This window comes from Megalopta genalis, unplaced genomic scaffold (assembly GCF_051020955.1).
Source record: "Megalopta genalis isolate 19385.01 unplaced genomic scaffold, iyMegGena1_principal scaffold0037, whole genome shotgun sequence".
Lineage (NCBI taxonomy): Eukaryota > Metazoa > Arthropoda > Insecta > Hymenoptera > Halictidae > Megalopta > Megalopta genalis.
In genome coordinates this window covers 1155800-1167748 of record NW_027476106.1, presented here as the reverse complement: position 1 = coordinate 1167748, position 11949 = coordinate 1155800, and the positions used below count along the sequence as shown (strand labels likewise).

At 44.3% G+C, this 11949-nt stretch overlaps 1 long non-coding RNA gene across 2 annotated transcripts; it reads right to left on the bottom strand.

Moving 5' to 3' along the window:
- Window positions 1-548: 548 nt before the first annotated feature.
- On the bottom strand, window positions 549-10281 carry LOC117221419 (uncharacterized). 2 transcript variants are annotated; one of them, XR_013035328.1, is made up of 4 exons: window positions 10188-10281; window positions 8704-8895; window positions 2025-2391; window positions 549-1136 (listed from the first exon to the last, which is right to left on the bottom strand). It is a non-coding gene; the product is annotated as an uncharacterized LOC117221419 (long non-coding RNA). The 2 variants fall into 2 exon arrangements; XR_004490506.2 differs by lacking the exon at window positions 10188-10281 and adding an exon at window positions 10108-10165.
- Window positions 10282-11949: the final 1668 nt, after the last annotated feature.

Genomic DNA, 11949 nt, shown 5'->3' with positions numbered 1-11949 from the left:
CGTTCAAAAAAACGATACCATCTACACCATTCAGAATACACAATTCATTCTTTTTCCCGGGACGATCTGACGTTTATTTATTAATCTTGGACTGGACAACATTATAATTTTTATTTCATGTTGTAGCAAAGGTATAACTTTTCATATTTCTTTTCAATTATTTTAGTTAAAGATTAATATTTGAATATCACCGTTTTCTGTCAGACAGAGGCCACACGCCGGCGAATCAACGGGAGCCGGAGCAAGATCCGAGGCGCGGGGAGGGGGGAAAAAAATGATGCCCGGCGAAAGGGCGAAATGTTTTCTCGTCCATATATCGCGATCGGTCGTTTCCACGCGATAGATCACGAGTCACGTGGCCGCGCGCGCCGGCTCATCGATCACGATTAGTCGTGTAGGACCTGCCAGGAGTTCATCGATTGCCCGGAGCCACCCTGAAATCGACTCGTGTAACGACAATCCGCGCGCGTGGAACCAGCGGATACAGCAAGAGCGGACCTTTCACAACAAAAGAAAAAGGATCAAGAATAAAAAAGGGACACCCGCGGTGTGCTGCATTCACATTATTATTCCATTATTATTTAGAACAAGCATGAAATTCTTCGTCTCGTTGCCGATTGTCTTTCATTATGTTTTCATTGTCGCAGGAAGAATCGGAAGAAAAACACATATGCGAGGATGTAGAGACATGCGTCGCGGGAGAAATACGACGCACGGTCTTTTGATCTTTAATCCGTGTCTTCGGTCACGAATGCATATTTGAACCGCCCCGTTGAAAGCCGATGCAGCGTCGTTCTTCGGGCCTGAACACACGGGACTCTTTGTTCCCCTTCGTATAAAACTCCGGCCGGTCCCCAAGGCACTTTGCCGATTCGTTCGACGCTCACTTTGCTATCTATCCGCCAGGGAATTTCGCGTTATGTTTGCCGTTCCGGCAGAATCGAAGCGTCGGGACTTTCTTTGATCCGACGAACAGCCCGGCCGACGGCTTTTAGGCTCGTCGAACCGGCCGCCAGATGGTTATGATAACAATAATTTGATAGTCAACGAGTTCGAACTGTTCGTGAGCGTCCTAATGGACTGTCATATGACAACATAACCTCTTTTCGCGGAGACCGTTCACTGTCGATGCTTCCCTGAAACGTGAAAATCATAATTCAGTTGTTTCTACAATCTAGAAAAAATAGATGTGTGCGTGCTGTACAGGGTGTCCCAAAAATGTCTCGCAATACGGAAACGGCGGGTTCCTCGGATCATATGAAGCAACTTCTTCCTTTACAAAAATGTTCTCCGAGGCACCGTTAACGAGTTATCAACGAAAGAACAGGGCGCCAATAAGAATCGAGTACGGCCGACGCGAGGCGGCCCAGCCAACCAGCGCGCAATCCCCAACTGCGCGCTGATTGGCTCGCCGAGCCAACGAGCGCGCGAGGCCCAGTTGCGCTGATTGGCTCGGTCGCCGCGCGCCAGCCGAGCTCGCCTCTCATTGGCGCACTGTTTTTCGTTGATAACTTGTTAACGGTGCCTCGGAGAACATTTTTCTAAAGGAAAAAGTTGCTTCGAATGACTCGAGGAACCCGCCGCTTTCGGATTACGAGACATTTTTCGGACACCCTGTATTCAGGAACGTATCGGCCATTGGTTAATCGCGTGTGCCTGTTAAATGATGAAACGGTGCCTCCCCCTCGAACGACGCTCGCATTTGTCGTTCGAACAAAACCGTCCCTGGCGAAATCGCCGGCCCATCGTTCCCGTCCACCCTCCACGGAGCCATCGTCGACCGGCACCGTCGATCGAGGAGACCGGTCTGGCCGATCATCGAGAAGATCACAGAGAAGAAAAGAGAGAGAGAGAGAGAGAGAGAGAGAGAGAGAGAGAGAGAGAGGGAGTGAGAGAGAGAGAGAGAGAGAGAGAGAGGAAGTTTACGAGCCGCGTGTACGATCCGGGCTGCGGCACAATTCGGCGCTAATTGATTTTACGACGTCCGTTATATTGACCGTGAAGATCGTCGACGGTGCTCGTACCGGCAGATAGACGCAGATATAGCTCTAGGGGGGCGCAGATGACACCCCGGCGCGCGAGGAGCCATGCATGACGCCCTTTTTCAGGGATGCAGATACACCCCGAGGAATCCCCATGTACAGCGATCATCGGGGCCGATTTTCATCTTAGAGCGACCGCGCCTGGTGGCCACTCTGCTCTTCGTCTACTCGATACCTCTTCCGATAATGTGCCAATAATTCTATTCACGCTCAAGATACGCTAAGCTAAGGGATAGCCCTGCGAACGATCCTCTACTTGCTCTCCCGTATGGGCGTCCTTATTTTTTTCTGTGCTCCTGGTCGATTATCACGCCGCGGGTCTCGCTGCAGATCCTCCGTCATCTCTCTCCTGCAAAGAGAATTAATTCAATGTAATTCTTTTCGGAGAACGCAACGCGATTATTACATTAACGATAGAAATTAAAAATTTTAATAATTTTAATTTAAAGTGTAATATAGAGAGAGTATTATAATAAGTAATAATAAAGTATAATATAGTATAATATAGTATTAAAGTATATTATATTATACTATATTATAATATAGTATATTCGTTCCAAAAGATCTCTTTGTTTTAACCCTTTCCGGACGATGCCGCTCGACGGGTATCGCAGGTATTTGTATATAAAATAACAAATGTTATAAGATATAATTATATTATTGTAAGATTATAAATATGCGGGAAACTTTGCTGGTTTATTAATAAATTTATATTGATAATTAACACTATGCCGTCCGCGGATCTTAGATACGATTCTTTCGTTCGACGCCGGCGTAATAGCTTGGAAATTTTAGATTTTAAAAGAAAATTTCGAAGATGGCGGTGATATGAATTCCTAAAGTTAAGATATGTCGTCCAAGAATTTTCGCACTTAATTTTTAGTTAAATAAGCACGATGCTGTAGGTAGTTCGCTGCCTTTTAACACCCAAGAAATATAGTTCAAATGTTATTTCAGTTTTTTAACCCTTTGCACTCGAGTGGTGACTCCGAGGCACCAGGAAAATTGTTACACCACGTTCCAAGATAATTTCTATAATAACAAAGCTTACGTATAAAGAATTGTTAAAAGTCTAACTGTTGTATGAGTCACAAGACTCAATTTCATGTGCATAAAATGCACCCTGTCATTAAAATGGAAATACCGCGAGTCGGGAAAGTTAATTTAAATTTACAGTTAATATTGCTTCGAGTGCAAAGGGTTAAAATGGCACCAAAGCGGTACCACCGGCGTACAACGGATTGTTTTTGCATGGCACCCAGCGTGGTGCCACCGGACGGCATAGTGTTAATATACAATGTACATTGTAATTCGTTGTAACGCATACACTCTGTTCTATTTAGAATTTAGCTAATTATTTCGTTGAATTGTTTACGTCGTTCCGCGTGTAATATTAATTTTTATCGAAGGACTACGTCAATGTTGTCGGTATGTCTATTATATGGTGAAGCAATGTTTCCACGCCGTTCTGATTTTTATTCGTTCGCTGCCTTTTAACACCCAAGAAATATAGTTCGAATGTTATTTCAGTTTTTTAAAATGGCACCAAAGCGGCACCACCGGCATACAACCCGGATAATTTTTGCATGGCACCCAACGTGGTGCCACCGGACGGCATGGTGTTAATAAATTAATAATAAAAAAAGAAAAAAGGAAACGGTAAAAAGACTGGGGCGGCTATTCGTCGACGCTCGTCCGCAACGGTAAAAAGACTTCGGCCGTCTATTCGTCGACACACTCGTCCGCAAAGGGTAATACTATTTTTAGACGTCGGAAGAACTCCGGACGCCGGATGTTACAAACGAACAGTTCCACGCTCTGTCTAATTAATAGAAAATCACCGACGGTAACGGGGATCCGCGCGAGAGGATCGAACGATCGACACGCGGTGTCGAATAAAAATGCATGAATGCGGGGACGCGTCCTCGCCGCTTATCTTAATTAATTGAAGCGACTCGACTGATCCCGGTAACAGTTTTCTGGAACGGTTTCCACATTCTCCACCGAAACGGTTGCCACCGGATATGTACAGTCTTGTACAGTATTACTCGATCTCGTTCTTTTAATTATTATCGAAGGAGTTCGACGGTGGAACAACAAGTTGCGCGAAAGCGAGAACATGCGGAGGGGTTCGGATGGTCGAGGTGGGAGGGTGGGAGGGAGGGCCGAGCTCTCTTCCCTTCGAATCGATCGAGAATTAATCCGACTGCTATCGCGTCTCGCAAACGTCGCTCTATTGTCTCATTGTCCAACGAAGCGAGAGATAGCGAAGGAGCGAGCCAGAGAGAAAGAGAGAGAGAGAGAGAGAGACGGATCTTTCCTTCGTTCCTATCTTGCCTCCTTTTCAGATCGCTTCGAGATCCCATTGGACGCCAGGGGATTCCGTTCCTCTATGGCCAGCTAATGCCGCGAGCCGGGAATCGAGGCTGCGACCTCCATCCTGGCCTCTTCTCGGATTGCTCCGCGACTTTTTATCGTCTCGCCTTCCCTCGTCGTGCCGGCTGATACCCCTAAAATGCATCCGAATGTAATTCGAAACACTCTTGCCTTTGCGTCTTACAAGTTTTCTCAAAGCGTGTGCAAGGGTGTCCCGAAAATGTCTCGCAATCCGGAAATGGGAGGTTCCCGAGGTCATTTGAAGCAACTTTTTCCTTTGCGAAAATTTTCTCCGCGGCTTCGTTTGCGAGTTATTAGCGAGAAACAGTGACCAATGAGCGGCGAGATCGGCTGGTGCGCGACGGCCGAGCCAATCAGCGGAACCGGGCTTCGCGCACTCGTTGGCCGGACCGCCGCGCGCTCGCCTCTCATTGGTCAGCGTGTTTTCTTCAATAACTCGTGAACGATGCCTCGGAGAAAATTTTCGCAAAGGAAAAAGTTGCTTCGAATGACCTCAGGAATCTTTCTAATCTCCCGGAAGTACCATAATTATGGGACACCCTGTACAACTGCGCGAACACGTTAACTGTACATAACTGAAGCGTTAAAAACTGTTAAGCTGCAATTTGTCACGGTACGGAAACGATGAAATCGGTATCGCTCGGGTAGATCCCATTCATCTTCGATCCAAAAAGCATCGGTAATCGAAGCCTTTCGTATTCATTTGGGCCCGGTGCGGCGAATTAGCAGCGTGATATTGGTTCACTTTAAATTTCCCGTAAGTCGCTTTTTCACCGGCGACAATGGGCCGGTTAATGGCGTCCTTTGAATGGTTCGGCTGATCTCCCCCGGGCCGGTTGCAGTAAATATTATCTGGTGGGCACCGGCCACGGATGTGTCCGGTGAATTGATGAGATTGCCGGTCCGGGTTCGTCTCCTTCTCGTTCTCACCGTTCCTCTCTTTCTTTCCAGCTTCTTTCTTTCTTTCTCTCTCTCTCTCTCTCTCTCTCTCTCTCTCTCTCTCTCTCTCTCCGTCTTTCCTCGAGGAACGCCACCCCCGCACTCCTGACAAATCTTCGGCGGGATCTACGAGAGGCTGATCGAACGAATTCTCGGCGTGACGACCGACGGCATTGTACCTGTTTACCAGCCGAGCGATTTCCACAAGGGACATCGAAAACTTCGATGCGAGGATGAACAACCGGCCGGGACCAATGGGATCCGAGGACACGAGGCGGGACGACAACGGGCCGGATCGAGGGAAATTTATGCCGAGCGAGAGTCGAAACCCTTTATGAAGGCATCGCGAGGGATTTCGGCCCCTTGGATTCCACCGGATCCTTTATTAAACTGGTCTGTGTACTTTGGAGAGGGCGAGTCCTCGGCACGCGACCACCACCGTCGCCTAAGTGCCAATACAGCCGTTTCTACAATGTTAAGTACACCGATCGACGTCGATAAGAGTCGCAATCCTTTGCACCGGAAGCTGTTTCAGCTCCAAGACAGTTTTTTGGACTCGCGGTATTTACATTTTCTATGACTGCTCTCGCTTGTACAGCACATACGTTCTTAACGATTTCATAGACATTTCATTTTCAGCGACGCCTCGGTCAGAGTGGAAAGGATTATTTTGCGAAGAAATTGTTACACGAAGAGCAAGAAAATTTGCAAAATACCGCAGTATTTGGAGCGTCCGCAGTAATACCCACGCTCGGCCGACCAGTTAATATTTTGTTTTTTTTTTCCGGACGGAATAGAAATAACTCTCGCAGAGATTGTGCAAGTTTTTATCGACGCTGTGGTCGTCGTCACGGCCGAGGGACAAGCGCGAAAAGACACGCGGGAACGCAGGATAGCCTACGTAAAAGTTTAACGTCCTTTGTGCGAGCGTCACCCGTTACAACGCGACGCTCCTTTGCCCGGTAAAAGTCGAAATGAAGGAAGTTCTCCTCTGAATTCTATTTCCTTCGTCAAGCGGTTTGCACCTTGCCTATCTCTTCGGTCTTCTTACCCCTCCCACGCCGCCGCAGACCAACCCCGCCCCCCCCACCCCTCGCTCGGAAAATATGACCGTCTTCCTAGCAACGAATTAAGTCGTTTTCGCTCATAATTGCCGGCCAGCAGGGTAACAACCCTGCGGCCCGACAGCCCCGCAACAAGCTTAATCACAATGCCCGCGAAACACCTTGATCAAAAGTGACCCTGATTCGACCAATTCTGGGGAAAGAAACCGTTCCCGGCTATAGAACCGTCTTTGTTTTTATATTCACGCCCCGTGGCTTGGCAATTTTTCCGCAGCAACGATCGTCTCTTTTGGAACCCGTTATTTTTATTAACAGTCGTTTGCATAGTGCAGACATTGAAAATTCGTCGCGCTATCTTCTAGGCCAATCGGCACGAAAATTGCATCAAATTATATTGTTATGTTTAATTAAATTAAAATTGAAACAGCTAGGTTGTAAGACATCGATGATATGTCTTGTATGTCTTGACACAACCTTGACATAATCTCGACGTTGCTTTCGTTTTTCGGATTCTAATCAATTTAAGCAGATACAATAAATCAGCGTGCAAATTGATTTTCCAGTCTGAGCAATTAATTCCGTCAAAATCATAGATTGTAGCAGTTAAAGCAAACGAATAAAAATCAGAATGGCGTGGAAACATTGCTTCACCATATAGACATACCGACAACATTGACGTAGTCCTTCGATAAAAATTAATATTACACGTGGAACGACGTAAACAATTCAAAGAAATAATTAGCTAAATTCTAAATAGAACAGAGTGTATGCGTTACAACGAATTACAATGTACATTGTATATTAACACTATGCCGTCCGGTGGCACCACGCTGGGTGCCATGCAAAAACAATCCGTTGTCCATTTTAACCCTTTGCACTCGAAGCAATATTAACTGTAAATTTAAATTAACTTTCCCGACTCACGGTATTTCCATTTTAATGACAGAGTGCATTTTATGCACATGAAATTGAGTCTTGTGACTCATACAACAGTTAGACTTTTAACAATTCTTTATACGTAAGCTTTGTTATTATAAAAATTATCTTGGAACGTGGTGTAACAATTTTCGTGGTGCCTCAGAGTCACCACTCGAGTGCAAAGGGTTAAAATATCTTACAGACTAATATATCGGGTTGGCAACTAAGTAATTGCCGATTTGTTCAATGAAATAAAAAATTTTTTTACTTGGAACGAAGTTTCATCTGTAATGTATTTTCCATTTTGTTCAATGACCTTTTGCCATCTCTCTGACAACTTGAAAATTCCACGCTCGTAGAAAGTCTGATCCTTTTCGGCCAAAAACTGAGTTAAGCGAGATTTTACAGCGTCATCGTCGTTAAAAGTTTTACCCCGAAGGGAGTTGTCCAGGGATCGAAATAAGTGGTAATCCGATGGCGCGAGATCAGGGCTATATGGTGGGTGTAACATCAATTCCCAAGCAATATCCATCAATTTTTGCCGAGTGGACAAAGACGTGTGCGGCCTAGCATTGTTCTGCTGGAAAATGACACCTTTACGATCGACCAATTCTGGTCGCTTTTCCTTGACCGCTGCATTCAATTTGTCCAGTTGCTAACATTCACGGATAATAAAAAATAACATAATAATAATAATAATAATTTTATAATATAACATTTACGGATATCATAAAAATGGGAGTGAGAGACATCTATAACTGAAATCGGCAATTACTTAGTTGCCAACCCAATAGAACACAATGCAACACTTTTTGCTCGCTTTTTACTCGCTAAGATCTCACATTCTCTCATTCGCGCTTCGCTAAAGATACGCAACTTTGGCGCGACGCAAGTGAGATGGCATAGCGTTCAAAGCGTTCGCAGCTCGGAACATTGTTTCATTATTTATGACCGACGTGTTTTTGCTCCGATGGACGATAAAATTTGTGCGGCGCGTCGAATCCCGTCGTCGGGTCGGACGGATGAATTAAACGAGGAAACGAATCGCGCGCGTGCGAGGGAGGATCTGGCGGTAGTAAATCGGCGAGGAAATCCCCGTTGTTCCCCGTACCACCTCCCCCCACTCCCTCCGCGTTTCCTCGAGACACTCAGCCCATTCAGGCAGCCGGCGTTTTCCGCGAGACAATTGTCGGGCGCAACGCAATAATTGCATAATTCCCGCCACACTTGGCACTCGCCGGAGGTGGTCGGTGGGCACGAAGTGGTTCAGCCGCGAAAGGGTTGGTGGCCACCGAATTGCAGGTTGTAAGTTCTGTCGCCGCGAGAAGAGAGAGAGAGGCCACCTTTATTCCAGCGGAGGGAGGCCCGAGGAGGCCCGACCAGGCCCGAAGGGGGGAACGTCAAACCGGCGGACGTCTTCGCTACGGGCTGCGACGATTCAATCTCCGCGCACGTGGACTATGATGAATCGATCACGAGGCCGTCGGCAATCAGTCAAATCGTTCCGATCGCCTAATTCCTGTGTTGCGAATGACCTGCAAAATTCAGGGCAAAATTAGTATTTTTAAATAGTTAAATGGACTATAGGGTAAGATTATTTACTGCGGTTTCTCGATGAAAAGCGAACTTCTTTGACAGAGAAAATAAGACCTTTTAATTAATTAATTAAATTGACAACTCGAGCTATACTTATTAGGAGAGTTGTCAATTATATATATTTATATTATTGCTCTTATTATTCTTTAACTTGAATATTTACTTTTCGCAAAACATTGGATTTCTGACAGCAATAATATAAATATATATAATTGACAACTCGAGCTATACTTATTAGGAGAGTTGTCAATTAAATATATTTATATTATTGCTCTTATTATTCTTTAACTTGAATATTTATTTTTCGCAAAATATTGGATTTCTGACAGCACAGATTTCGTTAAAAAGCATAATGTAAACAAACCATACGTGTTATAACCTGCGGTTATGTATTCCGAATACTACATGTCAAGCTAGACATAACCTATTCTTTTTTTAAATGTACACACATAGCTACAATTCCCAGGATCAAGATATCCTCACTGTAGCACTTTAGAAATTAGGTATATATACAATACTTTGCGATGAAGCATGTTCGCTCCGGCTCGTCGAGAACTGGCACTGTACAGGTTAAGATACGCAGTTCGGTAAAGCGCCGCACTAATGTACACATATAATAAAGAATTATGTGCGCTAAATACAGTATTAGTAAATAATATTTGAGGTTAGATGACAGTGACAGTGTACGTCGAAGTAACGATTACTTTATTTAATGATAATGTTCCCTACATACTTTCAGCAAAAAGAACTTTCAACGTTGTATTCCATCCATTCATTTTTGTCGTAAATGCATAAAATCATTTTCAGAAGAGACCTGATACACGAACAGTCCAGTTATCTTTTCGCTAATATTTTATAAATTCCCAAGCTTTTGTCCGTTCGCGACACATCGAGTTCTCCGGCAATCTAATTGTGAAAGGGATATTTAAGAGAAAATTATTAAGTTTCTTACTTAGCAATTAAATTGATCAATTTAAAATCGCTAAGTTTACGATCGAATGTATAAGGTTAAAGATTTCCGGTAATTAATTTCCGTGGACGACGAACGAACCCGTCCACGTTTCTGGACGCGTTCTTTTCATGGTGTTGTATATGTATTTGCACGCGTCCCGTTCGACCATGAAGAAGAAGAAGAAGAAAAAGAAGCGGACCCGCGTCGAACAATGCCTTTATTTTCAAGCACCGCAGAGTTAGGGTATTGTCGATGACTCCGGCTACTAGAATGACTTACTGTTTGCGGTGTCTTGGGTTTAGGGCGGCGGCGGCGGAGCGGTCGGGGCGGGGAGGGGAGGGGAGCAGAGAGCAGAGAGACTTAATAGCGCGGCCCAGAAGACTCCGATTCAGCGGACGCAAATGAACTTTCGCGAACGGGGGCCAAGATAATGCGTGGTTATTAATAGAACGAGTATGTTTACGCGATCGCGAAATTATTGCAATCTCCGATCTACGGAGTAAATAAGTTTCCCGTCTCGAATTTGATGTTATCAAAATTTTATTATATAAGTTACTGTTTAATTATTGTTTATATATACTACATAAATAATGCTATATATACTATATAAATAATATTATTTATATATGTTATATAATTATTATTATTACTACATAAATTTATTATATACATTTATACATATATAATATATTATATAATACTATATAAATAATATTATCTATATACATATTATATAATTATTATTAGTACTATAACTAACGATCCAACAAAACTCGCCCGGCCGATAATTCATTTCCGACGTCTCGTTTTGCGTAGAAACAGCGGCAAGACTGCGTCCGAAATCCTGGATCACGTTTCGCCAATGGAATCTGCTCGCGCGCGTCGGCGGAAGCGATCGGAAAGAATTTTCGCGGAGGCCGTCAGCTTATTTCGCCGGCCGCTCCGCTGAAGTTTCGCGGGCTCCGTCGAGAATAATTGTCTGGCTTTGTCGGCGTAAATCAACACCTCGCGCCGCGCCGATCGATAATAATCGCCGATCCCATTCAACCCCCTTGCGATCTTCCGTTACGCTTTCCTTGGCGGCCGATGACGAAAGCCGCGCGAGAATAATTCATCCGATACCACCACTGCGCACGTTATTCCCGGATACTAATTTAGTAATAACGACGTTCCAACGGCGCACAATTAGCGGCCAGAGCCCTGCCCGACACGGAAACCGAAAACCTAATCATCCTCTGTCCACAGATCGACCTATAATTCATTGTTCCCCGGTGGACGATACTTACGTTCGAGCCATAAATTCGAGCCGGGAGAAAAAAAAACCGTTTCTTCACGAAAGCATAAATCGATGGGGAACCGTCTCGATCGTTCTAGGTTATCCGTTTTGTTCCTCGGAATCGATCCAATCCGGCCGCGTCGCTTCGTTCGGCGATGCAATTAACTCTGTTAAATACATAATGGACGACACACGATTAAGCTCGCTATTTTCTATATAATTACAAAACATATGACCTGATTCTCGCCGTTTCGATGGACACGGAGTAGCGCCGGTGAATTCTTTCCCAATCGTCGCTCGGATTGCGCAGAAAAATGGACAGGTATCGTCCCTTCCAAAATTGTACATTCTTGTTTAGAAGCCTAGAGACAATTTCAGAGCATTAACTGAACCGTTTATTTTGAAAGTGGCCTAAGTTCATTTTTCACAAACACCGAGCTAGCTATTTTAATATTCACATTTCTACGTTATACGTATAATTTCATGTCAGCAAAGGAACACAAAAATATTATACCACCATGTTATCAATTAGCGATATTTTTAAATTTATTAAAACGTGAAAACCTTAAATATCTGGATTTTCAAATAAATGGACTTAGGCCACATTCAAAATAAACGGTTCAACTAAGCATTGCCATTAATGTTCGTGGTATTTATTGCTAGGTTAAGAGTGGTGTCACTGCGGGCGCCAAAAATAGTGCGGTATTTTATAGAAGTAATAGAATTCAACGTTTTATAGCGTGTGATCTTCTAAAAACGAATCTC